The sequence below is a fragment of the Porites lutea genome, chromosome 3 (assembly GCF_958299795.1).
Source record: "Porites lutea chromosome 3, jaPorLute2.1, whole genome shotgun sequence".
Classification (NCBI taxonomy): domain Eukaryota; kingdom Metazoa; phylum Cnidaria; class Anthozoa; order Scleractinia; family Poritidae; genus Porites; species Porites lutea.
In genome coordinates, this window is record NC_133203.1 from 44,788,852 (window position 1) to 44,810,551 (window position 21,700).

Here is a 21,700-nt window from a genome sequence, read left to right on the forward strand (position 1 = left end):
TAATTATCTTTTTTAACTCATGCTATTTTACCAGTTACTTTATATAAACAATGTTCAATAGGCCTATTCTGCCTTTTGCACCAAGAGGTCATGTGACATCGTTTTTATGAAAATGAAAGTTATATGATTTTGCCTTCGAAAAACGATTAGTGGGTCATTTCTTAAATAAAATAATAGTAACTTGGTTTTTCAAATTCGCGCCATTTTCTTAAAATGATTAAGTTCATAGCTGGTCACATGGCCAAAATGTGATTTTTAAAATGATGAAGTATCTCTTTCTGAACACAAATTGTGCACTTAAACTTCAAGGAAAATATTGAAAATATGTGCCAATGTTTACAGCACATCTGAGCATAACTATCACATGTTTAACAAGATATAAGCTAGAAGTAGTTCTGGCTGCCATGTTGGAGGGCAAGAGTATGCCCTCCAACATGGCGGCCAATACAAATAATACTACTTTGTTGAAAAATCAGAGTGCCATAAATATCTCCCTTGAATGCGCTTCCTCTCAAATTTCAGGTGTTCCATAATTTTTACGTGCTCTGTCAATTTTAGGCAACAGCAAGATTCCAAGTTTAAAGGAAGCATTGATCACGTGACATCTTAGTGCACGTGGCCTATTCATTTGATTTGTCCATCTACATGTATTTCCTCCACAAAACTCAAGGAAAAGAAGAGAAAAAACAAAACATCATAAGTTTTGTCAGTTTATAAATGTTATGAAAGAAGATTGTGAATTAATTACTATGCATGTAGATTATCACGCCTTTTTATAAAATGGACTCTAATCATTGCAAAGTTGGCAATTATATCGCTAATAAATCTAAGAGAAAGAACATAAAATTAACAATAACTTGACTGTACTATTCAAAACAATTTATAATAATTTCTAATATATCCATGAAACACTCCTTATAATATCATTTTCCTACCCCTGTACTCTTAAAATCTACAGTAGAACCCAAGAAACTTAAACTCTGTAAGAAAATACAAAAACATCTGGAAGTGGAGGTTCAAGTTATTGACGTCGGTTGAATAGCCAATTTGCCATGTTAATAGTTACTGATGGTTTCCTTTTCTAGCACATCAGTGTACAGTGCAATTCAAAGTAAAGTTATCTCATAAGAAACTACTATACCGGTACCTGACCGGGTAATATCAGAAAATGATTGTTAACCATATGATCTGTTCATCAAACTAATTAAAATCAAATTGCTTTCAGTAAGTTTCAGGTGTTTTGCACAACAAGAAGACCTAATGGGATGGCATAGGTTGTGTCAAATGGCAAGAGCTAGTTATATATAATGCTGGGTAAGGGAAGCAAAATTTATTGTAAGTTTTCAGGGAATTTACTAAGATTCCTCTGTCCAGCTTCGATCTACGTGACAAGGATAAATGGTAATTGCTATTATACTCACAACCATATCTCTAGGAAGGTTCCTTTGTTTGCTAGATGCACTTGTGACTTGTGTCGAGGCGGCTGGCGAGTCTTGCAACTGATTTATTTTGTCTGCGAGCAGAGCAATTTGACGTTGCAACTTCAGCACCTGAGTGTGCGTGTCATTGCAACGCGATCCGTAAGGTGTACTGTTTTCTGGCGTCGAAGAAATTCCGCTCGGCGTTCTAATCGAACGGCTAGCTGGGGGGAAAGTGGGCGACGTATCTTCGTCCATATCTAAATCCATATTTAAAGGGGCTTCCCGGCTGCTACTATCGCTTAGTGGGCGACGGATGTCCTGACGGTTTCTCGTGACAAGAACGTTAGGACGATTTTGCCCTCGTGGAACTGTTACCTAAACATAAAGGAATAGGAGAACGTTTTACTTTATAACAGTTTTTTATTACTAGTATTCGTTACATTTTGGATCAATTTCTCCATTGACAAAAGAACAAAGAAAACTGAAATCGAAACCAAAGAATCAAAATAATTACAGGCTTACCGTGCGTTCTGCGTGATCGGTCTTTCTGGTGAATCCGCGAAAAAGTCATCATTTCTTCCTGAATTTGGAGTACTTGGGCGATACATATCGGAGAATTTATAACGAAAAGAAGACAACTCAGATCGACACAACAACAAGAAACCACGTTGCTCGAAAAAGCGTAAGCAAAATGACGCTCAAAATCCCGCCGATTATGCTAAACACCATCAAACTGGTCATTTCATTCACTTGATTGGAGGAAATAGAGCACGTGAGCATAGCACATTAACATATTTTGTTTACAAATCAAAAAGGAGCACCGTCCCCAGAAAGACGTCGGACAACATGGGCAAAAAGAGGTATGTTTGGGGCGTCTGGAAAAGCAGAATCCGGAATCCGGAATCCGGAATCCGGAATCCGGAATCCGGAATAGGAAGGGGAATAGGAACAGGAACAGGAACCGGAACCGGAATAGGAACCGGAATGGGAAGAGAAACCTATATAAAAGCAGGGACAACATTTACCTTAATTTAAGTTAATCTGGATTTAATTCCAATTCAGAATATATACGAAAAAAAAGGGAAAAATAGGATAGGAACCGGACAGGGGGGGGCCCACGACTCCAATAGCGCCTGGTACTTGTCTCGTATACCTATGATCCACCGATTTATGACATCACATCCGGTTGCAAAGTTGCTACTCTGTTTTCGCGCGAAGTACAAAGATGGACGCCCGATGCTGTTTGGTTTCCTCGTTATTTTAACCAACAGGCTAACGGAATTATGCATCTTGAATGCCGAGAATGTTGAGAAGGTATCTAGCCGGCCTTTCAAGCAAATGTCATGACCAAACAAAGAAGATTTAGTATTATTTTAATGATAAATATCATGCAGCTGCGAGGAATGTCATGGCGAGTCTTGCGATGTTTCAAAACGAGTGTCGTTAACGTTTTGCGGCTGTTGCGGCCTCTGATTTAGAGAAGTCATCAATCAAAATATAATTTCCTGAGCGGAATAGAATGGGGAAAACGTCTATGGCCACAGTTTGAAGTGTTCACCGCTGGAAGGCTGGATCACGCCCCGTAAAGTTGCAGAAACTTGCACTCAACTGCATGGTTTTGAGGAATGTCACGGTGAGTCTTTCGCTGTTTGTAATCGAGGGTCACTCAAGAGTTTGGCTTTCGCGGCTTATGATTCATCAACGTCATCAATCAAAATTGCCTATCCTGAGCGAAATTCCGTGGAGAAAAAGCTTATAGTCACAGTTTAAAGTGTTAACAGCTGGAAGGCTTTATAACTCGACGTAAAGTTGCTGCAAGGGCTCAGTCTTCTGCTGTTCGAAGACCCTCTGGCATGATGTCGCATAGATAAGGTTAGTAGGTTTGCTGCTTTTTTTCTTTTAGTGCACGTGAGAGAATTACAAGGAGCGTAGAGTAGCGAAATATTAGAGTTATTCAATGTTAGAGCGTGAGCTTTTAATAGTTAAGAGAATTAGATAATTTTTTAAGTCATTGATGAAAGGGGAATTCTTAAAGAACAGGTGGTTACTATTAGAAAAGGGCAGTAAAACATCCGAAAGAACTACCCTTTTTCTCACAGCACTTTCTACTGGATCTCTAAAACTGTATTTTATTGTGTAAGAAACACATAAAATAGAAAAAATGTGACAGAGAATAGACCGTTTGCTTTGGGAGGTGGTGCCCCAGGAGAGGTGGAGATATTAAGAGGGCCTACACCAAGAAGAACAATATTATAACAAAAACAATAATCTTGTGATCAATTATTATTACTAGTAGCCTTTTTTGAGTACGATAGTATACCAGAAAGATACCACATGCCTGCAATTGCTGTGATCATAATTTATTGTTTTAGAGCGAGGCATGCAAGGTTTTTGCTTAGGGGATTTCAGGGGTGGTAACAGCACACCTACACTGTATGACAGAGTGCATTGTTGCTTATGGCGGATTGTGAAACTTGATGACAGCAAACTTAATTTGCACAGATAAGCAAAATTGCATTGCCAGTTATTTTCTCTCTGTGTGGTAGGGAATAGACAGTCAATTACATGTGAAGGACTGGAAGTATATTTTTTGCCAATTTTCCCTTGCCGAGCCTTAAAATCCATATTGTAAGACAGTTGTGCATAAGGGATATTTGCATTATTTTTTATTCTAGGATCCTTAAAAGTTGAGAGGGGGTCTTCATGGCCAAAACAAACAAAAGTATTTTATATGAAACTTGAATGAAATTTCTACCTGGTAGGGAGTTGTTGGGAGAAGATGGCCTCCCTGGAAAAAGGAAGGATATTTTTTGTTCTGTAATATGAAAATTTCATCTTAAGACTTGCAGGGGATAGACAGTTCAATTACATGTGAAGGACTGGAAGTATATTTTTTGCCAATTTTCCCTTGCCGAGCCTTAAAATCCATATTGTAAGACAGTTGTGCATAAGGGATATTTGCATTATTTGATTCTAGGATCCTTAAAAGTTGTAAGGAGAGGGGGTCTTCATGGCCAAAACAAACAAAAAGTATTTTATATGAAACTTGAATGAAATTTCTACCTGGTAGGGAGTTGTTGGGAGAAAGTGGCCTCCCTGGAAAAAGGCGAGTCGTTACACCACGGGTAGCCCAAGCTCGAAATATGAGCATCGGCTAGCATCGGCATTGTTGCGTAACATTCAAAATATAAGGATTTGTATCGGAAAAAAACCTATCGTTTCTGTAACCTACGAAAATGAAAGGATTTCAATAAAAAACAGCTTACCTTACTTAAAATGTGTGTTACATCTCTCCTGTGTGGTCCACGGCCGATTTATGGCCGTTTTATGGGTTTTTATGTAAACGCTTTTCTCTCTATATAAAGGTTTACCCATCCTGAAAAGAAACCCTTATGCACTACAAGTCATATTGCCAAAATGAGTAGTTCGAAATTACTCCTTATCTTAACTGATAACTGCAACACTTATTTAAAAATGTATCGCTCCCAAACATGTGTTGATTGGTTCTTGACCTTTACAGTTGAAAAAAAAAAAAGATTTACAGTGATTATAGTTATGTAATTAATTAGTAAAATATCAAAAAAGAATGAAATTAGAGTGAAAAAACAAAACAGCTGTTTTAACTGTTTTAGAGGTTTGAAGGTCTGAAGGGATCACTAGAGCTGTAATATGAGAGTCAATAAGAGGTCTAGTTACTGTAGAACACATTAGAAGTTTCCTGCAGCAAAACACATATTTTGGCTTGGTAATTACTTGTATTTCTTGATGTAAATTGAATGCTATGAATTAACCGTCAGTTAGGGTCATTCATAATGCTGTACTGCACCTTATTTTATCTAACGATTATCTAAGGTATAAAAAATGAATTTTGTGTATTTTTAAAGACTTCAATATATGCTTCCTTTTGAATTTATAAACAATATATATTTAAATCCTACACTGTAAGTCTGGTTGTCAGTGTAGCCTGTGTCGCAGACATAATCTATTGCCGGTTAGTAACATCTGCAAAGCCATGCCAATATTCTGGGCTGCCAATCACAATGTGTTTCGATATTCCCTTCAACCTGATTGGCACACTGATAATGGTATTTTTAAGAGGCCAATCATAGCACATATACAAGTGCTAGTTCACAGGTGGGCCATGGGGTGCCCAGAAGCAGGATTTCAGTGCTGTCTCACAGGGGGACTTAACCAGAAGTTTAGTTCTGTCTGTGGCACAGGCTAGCCCTCTGGGCATTATTGTTTAAATTATGTATTTTATGTTGCTTAGCTGGGAAGACAAAAATAGATGACAGAAGAGCACAAACAAGAGAATATCAAGAAGTATTAAAAAGTATATCTACCACACAACTCGTAAAGAAAGGTGAAAGTCCATGAGGACAGAAATGTTGTTACAGAGCCATAAAACATTAATGTTAAGTACAACTCACTGTCAAATAAGTTAAAAGGAAGGAAGAATGCTGACATTTCGAGGAATACACTTTTCTGGTTTATGGAAAATCTGTAGCAACAGAAGACACTGAAATCATGTTGAACTGGTTCAGGACGTCAATTCTGTTTAGATGGAATCCTCTGACAGTGTCTAGGCCAGTGTACAGTAGTGTGCTTCGAAGCTGGTCCTTGGTAAGACATTTCTTGACTTTACATGCCAACTCTCTTTCACTCAAGGCTAAGTGTCTGTTTCCCTGACATTCACTTTCTTATCAGGGATCAGCAAATTTTAACTAGATGACTGTGTTAACTGTAGTTTTTTTTGTAAGACTTACAAAACTTTACAGGAGAGACTGAAACTAATGATCTTGCACTAAGCAGCTTTGAAGAAATCAAGGTTTCTGGGAGGAAGAGGGAGGCTGTGCTGCACATATTTCCCTTGGAGATACGAAGGCAAACACCCTAGATGCAACTATAGGAAACCAAACTAACCTTGAATTTAATAGAGAGTATTCACTCACTTGGCTTATTAGTTTGGGACAACAACATGGTCTCTGTTTCATTGTTTTGGGACACCAATATGGCCACCGTGACGTCATGTGAATACTCTCTATACTTCAGTCAGTTTCTCATGTTTATTTTCCATCCCTAAGCATTCTGTTCCTCCTGTGGAAAGGAGTTGGTGGTTGTGTTATGACAACTTCATCCCTTAGTGTTCTTCATCCCTCAATTAATCAGTCAGAGTAAAGGATGGTTAATATGATCCTGATTAGGAGAAGAAAGCTTTCTATTAAAGGCACCATGGTCTAGAACACCAAATGTAAATCCCTATCTGACCTCATTGACATGGAGAAACAAAAAAGGGATTGGCTAACACCCAGCATAGTGATGTGCAGTATTAAGCTCAACAAGGATACAGGAAAAATCCACAACTGAGAAACTGGTTTTTAAGAACCTGTCAGGCTAAAATTTTCCAGTTAGGCTGTCTTTATAAAAGAACACTCAAAACAATTTCCTCAAATTTGATTGGTGCATTAACTGCTTTATTTTTCTTTAATCATTGTGTATAGTTGCCTGTAATCGGACAGTTATGTTAGCCAATCATATTAAATGCACTCAGCTAAATCCACCAATCACAGAAGTTATCATGATAACCATAGCAACAATCACTTACCCAAACAAACTGGCGATGAATCCAAAATGGATGAATATGCAACATTTAGGCAGTGTCTCCACCAGTGATAGTTTCCCTTACTTTGGACATTTGGTATGAACAAACACTCTTTCAACAAAAAGGAATGCATCTATTTTCTTGGAAATTGTAACGGTTATAATTAATTATTGGTAACAGGACTCTGTGTCGTCCAATTCAATCTGTAATCGTACTCACGATTAAACAAATCTGACTCCTGCTTTGCGGTTGTCCAAGTTTGTAACACCTGTATGATTACAGACTGAATTGGACTCCCCTCAGTCCTATTACCATTATTTATAAAATATCTTAGAAAAAGCTTCTGCACAATGTACACTTGGGAAAGTAAGATAAGTCAACATTCAGGGTCCTCTTTTGATACATAGGTGTCTAATAATATTTATTATTACTCTGACTGCAATGTGATGGCGTACAGATTTTACATATACTAAGGAAAGAGCTGAATATGCCACTAAATACTTTTAGCTCAAAGCTACAAAGTATTTTTTTTTTCAGAAAATAAGGACCTATTTGAGACTGAACCTAAATAGCCTTAGTCTGTGCTAATTAGTTTTTCCTTAAGAACCTGACTTGTCTAGGCTAACTTGGGAAAATACAGGTTCTTGGTTGTAGGTTTTTACTAGTAATTAAATTTGATGGAAAAAAAGATTATCAAAAATTAACATAGCCAGATGAGCTTATTTACAACTCCATTTTTCAGACCCGCAATTTATTTAAGGCTGTCTTTTAAAGGAACCACAAGAACAGCATGTATTTTTATTTTCAGCTTTAATAAATTCCAGACTATTTTAATGATCTGGGGCCAGTTGCTCGAAGCCTGGTTAGCGCTAACTGTTGGTTAAGAGGTATCAAAATGTATAGGTTTCCATGGTATTTAACGCTGGTTAGCACTAACCATGCTTTGAGCAACCTGGGCTGGTTAGAAAATCCTCTTAACAGATGGAATAGCAAAATGTGAATTAATAAATCCTTTGATCAAACTGTCTTCTGCTTTTCTCTTGCCAAACCATCTTTCCCTGCAGAGGAGCAAAGGTTGTAGCAAATCAGAAAAATAAAACAAAGACAAGAGACTACACCTGAAACCCCTCTTTACTGTTACTTTAACACCCAGGGAGAAGGTTATGGTACTTCTATACGGTATGTGCCATGGAATAGGGAGTGGGTTTTGAGATGGTCAGTCTTTATCCTACACTACTTGGCTTGGCTTTCTGATCCTTTGGTAGGGTTCCTTTGTAAATTATACTAGCTCACCGTCAGTAGATAACCTTCAGGGGTTTCAAAATGTTTTAAAGTAGGCAGCCGAATCTGGAGGCTGGGGGCACTGGAATTACTGGCAACATACAATCAAGTAGCCGATGGAACTCCGGTGGTCACCGGCTTGTTTTGAAACCACTGAAACCTCTGGTAAAAACTAAAGATACATTGATGGGATCAAGATATGAACTTGAGCCGAGAGCTACTGAACAATAAAAAAAAACACTCTTTTTATGCAAATCAAGCCATTTGAAGATTGAAATTGGAGTGTAAACACTTTTTGACACAAAAAAGATGTTTATAATTATCTACATTTACCCAATATTTCCTAGACCTTCACTTGTTGGGGGATTGTGTGTTAAAACAACTTGAACATTGCATTGAAAGCCTCTTGTCAAGGATACAACTAAGAAGAGAAGGTATATATTTGACTGTATTTTTCAGTAGATACTGGAAAAGAATCAAAAATGCATTGTGAATCTAAGCACTAAGATTTTGAGCCAAACACAGGATCAAAGGACGTTAGTCAATAACAAGAATGTGGATATTTTTTTGGAAAAAGAAAATAAATTCAGCTTGAATGTCTCAGGGCTTGTTTGGACGTTTCTAAAATTCATACATGTAATTTATTGAAAATATTTTGATGTTTCTTTTTTTTAGAACAATAATAATATCATTGATCAATCAAATAAAGTAGGTGAATAAAATTTCAGTATTTCCTTTAACACTAGAAGAAAAACTGTTGTATACATGCTAATTATACACAGCTGTATATCATTATTATTATGGTTCAATTTTATCCCTGGATAATTTTAGTTTCCTTTGTGTCATACTCATTATCATACATTTTCATACCCAAAAAACAGGAAAAAATTTAAATTGAAGTATAAAGCAAAAAATAAAAATACTGTCCATGTATGGCCAAAAGAAAAAAATGATCACCGGCTCACTCAAAGCTGCACTGGGTGACTGTTTCTCCTAAAAAGGTTTGAACTCTCTGCTGGATACTCCCTTTTGCCCCACCAGCTACAGGTACATACCCCTCCCCCTCAGGCATGCCATTCAACATTGTAATAAAAGAAGACCACTGTCAACCTTATTAAAAAGTTACAGAGTAAAAACATTGTGATTAAGAAACAGAAAAACCATTCTACTGAAGTGAATTATTGCAGTAACCTTTGAATTTTGGTTCCATCACTAACATGTATTGTTTCTAGTAACAAAAAGTGCAAGTCTTAAGATGAAATTTTCATATTACAGAACAAAAAATATCCTTCCTTTTTCCAGGGAGGCCATCTTCTCCCAACAACTCCCTACCAGGTAGAAATTTCATTCAAGTTTCATATAAAATACTTTTGTTTGTTTTGGCCATGAAGACCCCCTCTCAACTTTTAAGGATCCTAGAATAAAAAATAATGCAAATATCCCTTATGCACAACTGTCTTACAATATGGATTTTAAGGCTCGGCAAGGGAAAATTGGCAAAAAATATACTTCCAGTCCTTCACATGTAATTGACTGTCTATTCCCTACCACACAGAGAGAAAATAACTGGCAATGCAATTTTGCTTATCTGTGCAAATTAAGTTTGCTGTCATCAAGTTTCACAATCCGCCATAAGCAACAATGCACTCTGTCATACAGTGTAGGTGTGCTGTTACCACCCCTGAAATCCCCTAAGCAAAAACCTTGCATGCCTCGCTCTAAAACAATAAATTATGATCACAGCAATTGCAGGCATGTGGTATCTTTCTGGTATACTATCGTACTCAAAAAAGGCTACTAGTAATAATAATTGATCACAAGATTATTGTTTTTGTTATAATATTGTTCTTCTTGGTGTAGGCCCTCTTAATATCTCCACCTCTCCTGGGGCACCACCTCCCAAAGCAAACGGTCTATTCTCTGTCACATTTTTTCTATTTTATGTGTTTCTTACACAATAAAATACAGTTTTAGAGATCCAGTAGAAAGTGCTGTGAGAAAAAGGGTAGTTCTTTCGGATGTTTTACTGCCCTTTTCTAATAGTAACCACCTGTTCTTTAAGAATTCCCCTTTCATCAATGACTTAAAAAATTATCTAATTCTCTTAACTATTAAAAGCTCACGCTCTAACATTGAATAACTCTAATATTTCGCTACTCTACGCTCCTTGTAATTCTCTCACGTGCACTAAAAGAAAAAAAAGCAGCAAACCTACTAACCTTATCTATGCGACATCATGCCAGAGGGTCTTCGAACAGCAGAAGACTGAGCCCTTGCAGCAACTTTACGTCGAGTTATAAAGCCTTCCAGCTGTTAACACTTTAAACTGTGACTATAAGCTTTTTCTCCACGGAATTTCGCTCAGGATAGGCAATTTTGATTGATGACGTTGATGAATCAGGAGCCGCGAAAGCCAAACTCTTGAGTGACGCTCGATTACAAACAGCGAAAGACTCGCCATGACATTCCTCAAAACCATGCAGTTGAGTGAAAGTTTCTGCAACTTTACGAGGCGTGATCCAGCCTTCCAGCGGTGACCACTTTAAACTGTAGCTATCGGCGTTTTCCCCATTCTATTCCGCTTAGGAAATTATATTTTGATTGATGACTTCTCTAAATCAGAGGCCGCAAAAGCCGCAAAACGTTAACGACACTCGTTTTGAAACATCGCAAGACTCGCCATGACATTCCTCGCAGCTGCATGATATTTATCGATAAAATAGTACTAAAACTTCTTTCTTTGGTCATGACATTTGCTTGAAAGATAGGCTATATACCTTCTTAATATTCTCGGCATTCAAGATACATAATTCCGTTAGCCTGTGAGTAAAAATAACGAGGAAACCAAATACCATCGGGCGTCCATCTTTGTGCTTCGCGCGAAAACAGAGCAGCAACTCTGCAACCGGATGTGATGTCATAAATCGGTGGATCATAGGTACACGAAATTTCGCTAAGTCGTGGGCCCCCCCCCCTGGAACCGGAATAGGAAGGGGAATATAAACAGTGTATAGAGATATGAAAAGAAAAAGATATAATCGTGATATAAATAAAAAGCCAGAGAAATAATTAAAGAAACAAGAAAACACCCTTGAAATGTTAATCTAATTAACTTTTCTTTATCTTTAGCCTATGACACATTGTGTTTTCGTGTCAAACATAATAGCGAACTTAAGCAACGAGAACGCTGACCGTCGCTTGATGGAACGCTTCTGTCTCACACAACGAATCTGAATTCTTCCTCTTACCTTCCACTGTGCGAATTTGTTGAGTCAGAGCACCTAAAGACAGAAAACATCCACTTCCAGTTTCCATTTTTAATGTCCTGGGGCCGGTTGCTCGAAGCCTGGTTAGCGCTAACCGTTGGTTAAGAGGTATCAAAATGTATAGGTTTCCATGGTATTTAACGCTGGTTAGCACTAACCATGCTTCGAGCAACCCGGGCCTGGACGTCAACGTTCTGCTTGCTTATTAAGGTCCCTATTGCACGCGATTGAGGTAGATGAAGTACTGGCTGGGATGGGTTTGGGGGGGGGGAGGAGGAGGAGGAGGAGGAGGAGGTACGTGTTAATACCCTTTTTAAGCTGTGGACTATCTATCTTAACTTCCCAATTTAGCACCGTACAATATATCTATGGAGCAAACCTGAGGCGATGGCAGCCCAATAAACGTCTCCGGTGGGTGTCTCGTATACACATGGTCTGACAAATAATATTAACATGTGATAACCACCTTCCTGTGAGAGACAAAAGGAACCTTAAGATCTGACGACGGCAAAGCCAGCGAAAACGCCACTTAGAAATTGAATTCGGGTCTTAATTCAAACTATTTCTCATTAATTCCAAATTGACCAGTCTTTTAAAGGTTGGGAAATGAAGCTGGAGACCGCGTCCGAGCTCAGAAAGACACAATAAAATTTATTGCCTGCCGTTCACCTTCTCAAGAGAAGTTAAGATTTGATCATTTACATCGTAGTTGTGCATACGCGGTGAAGAAATTGACAGAAAGCGCGATGCACTCGCAAAGCTGTTGCTTTACTTATTTAACCTGCGGCTTTTTCTACCTTCTCGCTGCCGTATTATAAAGAGATTCGGGGGGGGGGGGGAGCATGATACCAGAGTAGTGTTCTTATTTTTTGTATAAATTGAATTCGAATTAAAATAATTTAAAGTAAATGATATCTGGTTCCCCTTCACATTGCTGTTCCTGTTCCGTTCCTGTTTCCGGTTCCGGTTCCGGTTCCTGTTCCCATTCCCGTTCCTATTCCGGATTCCGGTTTCCGGCTTTTCCAGACGCCCGTATTTTGGCAGTCACTGCAATGATTTTGTGAGTCGAGGTACGCGATCAAGACATCTAAAAGATCTTGCAGCAACAAATGAAGCTTTCTTTGACAGTGACAACAGCGAAGTACCGTCTCAAAGCGATCGGGAAGATCTTGGTGCGTTTGAGGACAACTTAGAATGCCAAAGTGGTCAAGACAATCGTAATCGCAGCTCAAACGGTAAAGCTAATAATCTTAGCCGTGATAGAAAATGGTAAGATTTCCGGGTGCCCCATACATATATGTATTATGTAACATAAATCCCACGAACATCCAACGAACCGACGAACTGGTAACTTTTTTGGGAGGGAGGGGTCATTTTCAGGTCAGGCCTGCGCCTTTGACCCTCATTTTTCTGAAGAGGATAATGTCTGGGGTTATTATGGAAATCTTACCAAAATTACTTAAAATTTTCCAAGACCTTGGCACAAGAGTACGAATTTTCATGCAATTATAATTCTTAAATTTTAATCTTATTTCTTGCATTTAATGTACATTTTTAATCTTTTATGTATACCGTAGTAAGATAAGAATGATTATATTTTTTAGTATACACGACCCCTCAACCCTTGACCTCTGCAATACCGGTGCATTATGATTGTCATATATTCATAACTTCATCATTGTCCTTTCATGGATTTATAACGAACCAATTAAACAACCTGCTCCCAGTTGGCGGTAGACACTGCACTGGTATCACAGAGGTCAAGGGTTCGAATCCTGTACAAGCCTGAATATTTTCCTCAGGCTTTCTTTTCACAACTGCAAAAGTTGCATCTATAACTGCAATGATTTTCTTTTATAAAATAGTATAAATTCTCATGCAATCGTACTCCACCTGCATAAAATCATAATCATAATTGATTGTTATAAGAACTGTTTACTATCCTGTGTAGCTGATGGGAACATTTAAGTGAGGAAAATTAAAGGAAGAGGGGCTGCAAAGTCTTGAGGAAAATGTGGTGGAGATGCTTTGAAATCCCGTATGCCTGAAGGCTATGCAGGTGTTTTGAATGGTTTTGTCACTGCAGAAGAAAATTTTTTATTGGCTGAGAACAGAAATGCATCAATCAAATGCCACCCGAGAGTCATATATCTCCCTTAGGAAACAACTCAAAACTCTCACACGCACAAAAACAATTCTGCAGGCTATAGACTGAGATACTTGGTTTACTAGTTGGTGGAGAATTAAACATCCAGGAATTTTTTTTGGTTCTGTTTTCCCTTTGTTTCCCAGCTAAGTAATCCTGGGTCATACTCGTAGTAACCAAAAGAAAAACTAGACCCCTGCCCTCTTCTCTTAGTTACAATCCAGTATAGGGAAAAGAATATAATAATTTGTTTCATTACATAACTGAACTTTCGCCTTTTGCCTGTTGGCACTTGCAGGTGATGATATAAATGACATTCTGGATGCTCAAAACCCCCACTTTGGAGACCTAGATGATGAAGACCTCCAGTTGTTTGATGAAGCATTTGTTCAAAGATGCATTGCTGAACCTGAAGAATTTGACAGTCTGTACTGTGAAAGCAATTGTACTGCAAGCCATGAGGTATGGGATGATTTAGTGGAAGAAACTGTTTTGGAGGATGTCAACGAATTGAATTTCCCTGCTGCTGTAGAGACTGATGCTGGATCCCAGAGCAGAATTTTTCTTATCAACTGGATACTTTTGTTTATTTGCTATTGAGTACTAAAGTGTGACGTCATAAAAATGAAATTTCTGAAATTATGGGATTGGTCCGGATATTCTGAAAGAACAATGTCCAAGAGGCCTATAGCTACTTGCCAAAAATGAGCATTTGGGGGCAAATTGTCTCTGAGATCGTAGCCCAGTTATGCTTACAAAACTCCATACAAACCCTTCTAAATTTTTTTTGGGTCGACCCAAAAAAAAATTAGAAGGGTTTGTATGGAGTTTTCTGAGTATAACTGGGCTATGATCTCAGAGACAATTTGCCCCCAAATGCTCATTTTTGGCAAGTAGGCCTCTTGGACATTGTTCTTTCAGAATATCCGGACCAATATTATCCCATAATTTCAGAAATTTCATTTTTATGACGTCATCACTTTAGTACTCTATTGGTGGAGTTATTGTAATATTGCTGATCGAGGAATTGAACTCCTTCTCCAGTTTTTGCATGCTTTTTTTCTGTCATATTAGAACGCATTCCATGGATGTCATTGTTTCTTGCATCATTTCCATCAAGTTTATATATGCTGAAGAAATATTTCAACCTCCATAAGGATGGCTTTCAAAAGTTTGTGGTTTGCCCAAAGTGCAATTCTCTCTACAATTACAACTCTGCTTTTGAGAAAGTAGGCAGTCAAAGAGTTTCCAAAAAATGCTCCTATGTTAACTTTCCAAATCACAGACACAGAGCACATCGAAAACCATGCAATGAAGTTCTCTTGAAAGAAGTGAAGCTTCAAGATGGAAAGACGAAACTGTATCCTATTAAAGTGTATTGCTACAATAGCATCATTGAAACACTACGCATTTTCCTCCAGCGTCTTGATTTTGCATCGCACTGTGAGCTCTGGAGAGAAAGGGAAACATCAAGCATTCAGGGCTTACTGAGTGATGTGATACATGGAACTGTATAGAGAGACTTTAAAGGCAGAGATGGTACTCGTTTCATGAGTCATGAAAGGAATTTAGGCCTCATGATGAATGTTGATTGGTTTCAGCCCTTTAAACATTCACCATACAGTGTTGGCGTTATTTATCTGGCCATTTATGAACTTACCCCGTGCTGAGAGATTCAAAAGAGAGAACATTATTGTAGTTGGAATCATTCCTGGTCCTGGTGAACCTTCAAGTTTGAACCCATTTCTCGTCCCAGTGGTTACAGAACTTAATGAACTATGGGAACATGGAATTGAGGTTTTCCATTCTGGATCATATGGAATGTCTCAGAAGTTTTTTGCAGCCTTGCTTTTAGTAGCTTGTGATGTACCTGCAGCAAGAAAACTATGTGGATTTTTAGGACATGGTGCTGTACGCGGCTGTTCAAAGTGTAAAAAGAAATTCATTCCTGGTAAGAATTTTGGAGACAAAATGAACTTCGGAGGATTTGAGAATTGTCTGCATCGAACAAATGAAGAGCACCGTTCTGAAGCCCAAGAAATCTTGCTTGAAGATACTCTTCAAGGACGGGAGTACAAGCAAACCAAATATGGTACACGCTACACAGAACTGATGCAATAATTGATAATAATAAGTAATAATTGATCCCATGCATAATCTATTTTTGGGGACTGCTAAACATATGGTCAAGAATATTTGGCTTCCAAACAAGAAACTAAAACATGCTGATTTGAAATCAATCCAGGTTATGATTGATAGTATGAAAGTGCCTTCAAATATGGGAAGGATTCCAAACAAAATTGCCTCAAGTTTTGGAAGTTTTACCTCTGATCAGTGGAAACTATGGACTGTGGTGTACTCTGAGTTCACCCTCAAGGAATTTCTTCCCTCAGAAGATTACAAATTGTGGCTCTTGTTTGTTAAAGCTTGCAGAATACTAACAGCCCCAATTATCACCATTCGCTCTCTTGGTGAGGCTCACTCTTTTCTTATGCAATTCTGCAAGAAGTTTGAATCAATGTATGGACAGATGGAAGTAACACCCAATATGCATCTCCATACACATATTATTAACTGTGTGTTGGACTGTATGGACCTGTCCATAACTTTTGGCTATTCTCATTTGAACGTTTCAATGGCATCCTTGGAGATTTCAAAACTAATCAAAGAGCTGTTGAGATTCAGCTCATGAGGAAATTTCTCCGAGATCAAGAAATCAGAGACCTTCCATTTCCAAGTCTCTTCCAGGAACATTTTCGCCAAGTATTCCAACAAATGAACAACAGAAGTTCAGATCCCCTCCTAGATATTACTTCAGCTGTTGCTGTCTTGACACTATCAGAAAGTGTTGTGACCAAATCAGATCAGTGGTTTGACAATGAATTATTTTATTGTATTTCACCATATAAGATGGATTATCTTGAAGATGATGAACTTGATTATTTGATGCACTCCTATTCAACATTTCTTGAAGGAGTTGATGCGGTTAATGAAAGTGCAATATTTGATCGTTTTGCCAGCGTGGAATTTTGCGGTGATCGATATGGATCCCTCGACTCGAGGAGTGAATGATCATCATATGTCATTGCTTCTTGGGTTGGAGTTGACGGCCAGATCGATCCTACATCATCTGATGCAAGACCAGGAGTAGTTCACTACTACTTGAAGCAAAATATTTTTCTTGGTGGAGAACCAAAAGCTCTTGTCATGGCCAGAGTTTCGTGGTTCCAAAGACATCCAGATAGGAACAGGCATGGAAGTGGCAACACTGAAATTTGGTGTAAGGACATATTTGAGCCTGACTAGGACCTGCTTCGTTTATACCAGTTCAGAGAATTAAATGTAAATTTATTGGAACTGTCCAAACATGGAGAAGAGAAAATGTGCTCTTTGTTCTGCCACTTGAAAGAAAAATTTACTTGTGACTAAACTACCAGAAATGTTTGCATATTTAATGACTGTTTAATTTCTAGTGGTGGAACTGCAGAGAAACCATCACAGTCCATTAAGATATTCAAAAATGAGATTGTAAGTCAAGCATAATCTTGATTAAGTTGTCATATGCTTTTTTGAAATGGATGGACACTTCCTAGTAAATGAAATAAATGTTTGAAAAAGGGAATTGAGAAACAAACAATAATTGTTATTTATACTCTTTTAGTTTGTTTGCCTTTTTCACGGTACACTGTGATAAACTTAACAGGAGCCACCTAAACATTGAAATTAAATCAGTGTTCTTGGTTTTGATTGGCTAAAGAAGGAACAAAGTCAGACTTCCTTGTTGTAAACATTAGCTATAATTGGTTAATGTCTGGTGGTCCTATCTGGTTGAGTTTATTTCACAGTAATTATTTCTTTACAAACACTCACTGCAATATGCATCCTGGCCCGCAATATTAATCATTTATTGTTTACCTAGGGTGGACAGTGTTAAAAATTTAATAAAAAATGAAAACTAACACTGTTAAGAAGCTTTCTAAACCAGGGGAAAAGAAACAGAATGAAACGGAGTTAATGTTATTACAGTGTTATTATCAGTATGCAGTATTAATTATTCACTGATGAGAGATTCTTTGATTCTTGGGCTTGGTACAATATTAATTAGAGACTTTAAAAGCCTGTTAGAAATAACCTATACAGTCAAATATATTATATAGGGGTGGGCCATTGTAAAGTGGAACTCCGATATAACAAACCGATATAATGAAGTCCTCGGAATAACAAACGGTATTTTTCATCCCAGTAAAAGTAAAAAATATGGGAAAAAAAACCTTGTTATAGTGAACATTTTCTCCACTGCCTTGGCCTTTCATTATGTCGAGTTAACATGGTGATGTGGTTTAGACCCTATATAGTGTAGGGTGGTAGTGCAAATAAGACTCTACCATATGGTTGAATAATTTGAGTTGAACTTTCATATTTCCAGTAGCACAGCAGTAACACTGATCAAAACACTGACAACTCAGTTAAAGGAGTCAAAGAGAGGAGGGATTCTTTCCTTTTACGTCCACTCCAATTTTTCAATCTTTACTAAAAGATGGCTCACACTTGCCTTGCGAGCAAGCTTGCTAGCATACGCAAAAAAGGGCAAAAGACTCCTTATCAATACATGGATATATAAAATCTTAAAATGTCACGCCATCTAATTTATTGATAAAAACTTTTTCGTTTTTTCAAAAATAAGATTCAAAAATATTTGCAGAGATCGGTAATTTAAAGCTAATTCTTTCCTTTTTCCCTATCTTAAACATCTCAGTAACGTGAATTATCAGATAAACAAAGATATCTCTAAACAATTAATAGCAAATTATCTTGCGATTTTACTGGAAAAAGAAGTCAAGAATTTATTTGTCCTCGTATTTGTCTTGTTTTAAATACCTTTGTACAAGGGCAAATATAATGGCATTTTTGAACCACATAATTTTTGTCTCACATTTCTTCGAGACAAATATGACAACAGATTTGTCTCACATTTGGGGCATTTGATCGGTGGACAAATCTGACGTCAGATTTGTCTTAGATTTGTCTTTGAGGCAAATATCATTAAATCCATTTTTTCGTCCAGTGTTAACAAAGTGAAAATGACCGAAAAGTGGGTGGAAATTCAGGAGAAACAGAACTTACAATTTGTGTTATCTGAGTTTGAGTTGCTGGGGTTCCACTGTTGTCAATTCAATTTTTACTCTGCTTTTGGCCTTTTTTCTTTTTTTATATCAAGGCATTTTTGGTTAAGAGATTGCCTCAGGACATTCCACTTTTTATTTAATAAATTTTCTCCATATTTTTCTCTGATGGCACCTGCAAAGCCAAAAAAACAATCAATATTATTACCTTTGCATAATTCTCTTTTGTTTCAGCGACTAAACCCTCAAACCAGGGAAGGGGGGAGGGGTTCTCTTAAGTAAAAAAACTTGATTGCAGACATAACTACACTGTACACCAACTTCATGTAATGTATCCATTTAAAACTTATAGCTGCAATCATGGTCATAATTCCTTGAAACACTTCTAGAAGAGGCAAGTCTACGTTGTATTAAGGCACAAGCATGGCTCTACATTCTTCCATTCAATGTTAGTTGACACATACATTGTGAATAGTAATAATAAAGTATTCCGACAATTAGACTGGAATTGTGGCCAAGACTTTTAGGGGAATCACAATTAAGACAAAGCAAGATTCACTCGGGATGACTTATATAATAAGTTCTAATTTTGTTTTATTCCCATGAGCCTTTCACAAAATATACAAACAAAAACAAAAAAAAAGAAATTACACAAGAATACATTTTCACAATAATTTTAACTGTACTTACTTTTCAAAAGGTCTACTCTCTCTTGGTCGAGAGTAGCCTTGCCACTTGAGTTGGCACGACTGGGCTCAACAATGCCATCGGCCATTTCCTCTACTGTAAAAAGTGTCGAAAACACTATCTCCACCAGAAGACAATGACACCAAGTCAGTGCCATTAAACATCTAATGGAAAGAAAATCAAAGACAGTTTCTCATCAATAATGAACAACTAAAAACAATTTCTTAAACTTCAATATCAATATTGCATCAAAACATTACTATTAACATTTAAAACCAGTGTTACAGTCACTGCAACAACTGTAACCTGGGCCCCTAGACAAAGTTGACCAATCGGATTACAGGAAAACCACAATACATTTCGAGAAAATTAGTTGTCAATCACAATTACCATGCAACCAAATAAACAACATGGATCAAAATCAACCAATTACAACTGACAGATGTGACCTTTGGAACCCACTGAAGATAGCATACGTTTCCCAAGAGGTCAATTTAAGAGTGAACGATGGAGGTGATAAAATGTAAACAATTATATATTTTTGACTTGCGGTTGCATGTTATTGCAAAGCGCACAAATAAAAGTGAAGAAATTGCTGGTAGATGACAAAATAACATCTTGCGTCAGAGAAATAGGTCTCCTGGGCATTGTTCACTTGAAATGTATTGTTTTCTTGCAATTCAATTTTACCTTAGTGGCCCCGGTAAAAGTAGTCACACTATAAGAGGAACCCTCTCTTGTGCCTGCAGAAGTGTCTGCTTATTTCAAATTCATTTGGGAGAAAAATCATGGAGGAGGGGGGGGGGGGAGTTTTTGGAACTCATAAGAGAGGGTCCCCACTTGTTTTCCTTTATATTTCCATTTTGAAATAAAATTGATGATCATGTGTAAGTTTACATACTAGAGGTCGATTGGATGGTGTATTACATGCAGATGCTCCAGATGCTTCCCCCACATCGTCATCTAGCTTTAACTATAAAACAAACACACAAAAAGATTGAGAACCAACATACAGTGTAATCAGCTACAGGGCATCATGGACGTCATACAAAACTTACTCCTTGTAGGGTTATCACTTTCCCAAGCTACACTATTAAATCCTAAGTCTGGAGTTTCCCAAAATCAACATTGAAAAAAATTATTCCGGGTTTCTTTTCATGACAACTGGAGCTATATGCATTACCCAATATTTTGTGTCTTGCCTTGAATTCTCACAAATTGTAAGCACATATAATGTACAGTGTAGAAGGCACTGTCACTAAGGCTTAAGAACAATACAGCTTAAACACAGCATCATCACTCTTTACAAGTTCAGTCTCATGCATGCCAGATGTGAGGTACAGAAAACTGCTGTACACTATAGGCACCTCTTTTGCTATCACAAAACAGTTTGAAACTGGGGCAGTGATGTTGTCACTTGGCCATCACCAAAAAGATTTGCATCAATTAAAGTACAAAAGCAGTGGACATCATCATCCTGCTTACTATGACCTAGTACATACCATAGCACACCCTTTTAAAACTCTGCATCACTATGAGGAAGGGAGAGAGTGGACTGAAAGTTGACAAAGTTGAGACACTACCATCTTTGCCCTAATTATATAATTCTTTCACCTGTTGCTTGCAGATGATTAATTTTATTATATTAACAAAAAACTTGAGAGAAATCCTGGGATAGTATTAAACACTTTTAAGGTCGGACAATTTTGACATTAGGTTCACAACATTATATTCGTACATTACCCTTTTCTTGCTAGGAGCTGGAGTGGAGATGCCGTGCGCCTCACCATCCCTCCTTTGATCCAGCACTTTCTTTTCAATCGAAGAGACTTTTTCCAGCAATAGATAATTTTTTTTTTCTATACTGTCCTTCCAATTATCCTGTGTGATAAAAAAACAAACTATCACAACAATAACATGTCCTGTGTATCCCTTTCCATTTACAGGGCTTCTGATATTTCGCGGAAAAATAAGCGAAATTTCGCGGGATTTTCAGGGGCAAACTCGCGGAAAAATCGGCTGATTTCGCGGGATTTTCGCGGGAAAAAAGTCAAAATTCGCGGAAAAATGGGCGATTTCGCAGGATTTTCGCGGGAGAAAAGTCAAGAAACCAGAAAAATCGGCCGATTTCGCGGGATTTTAGCGGAAAAAAGTCAAATTTCGGAGGATTTTCA

General features: G+C 37.6%; 1 long non-coding RNA gene and 1 pseudogene across 2 annotated transcripts; one reads left to right on the forward strand and one right to left on the reverse strand.

The window, feature by feature from the left end:
* Window positions 1-52: 52 nt before the first annotated feature.
* Window positions 53-21,463, reverse strand: LOC140931242 (uncharacterized). 2 transcript variants are annotated; one of them, XR_012164950.1, is made up of 4 exons: window positions 21,270-21,463; window positions 20,428-20,499; window positions 19,530-19,690; window positions 53-664 (listed from the first exon to the last, which is right to left on the reverse strand). It is a non-coding gene; the product is annotated as an uncharacterized lncRNA (long non-coding RNA). The 2 variants fall into 2 exon arrangements; XR_012164949.1 differs by lacking the exon at window positions 53-664 and adding an exon at window positions 18,791-19,014.
* Window positions 14,805-16,788, forward strand: LOC140930009 (uncharacterized; annotated as a pseudogene).
* Window positions 21,464-21,700: the final 237 nt, after the last annotated feature.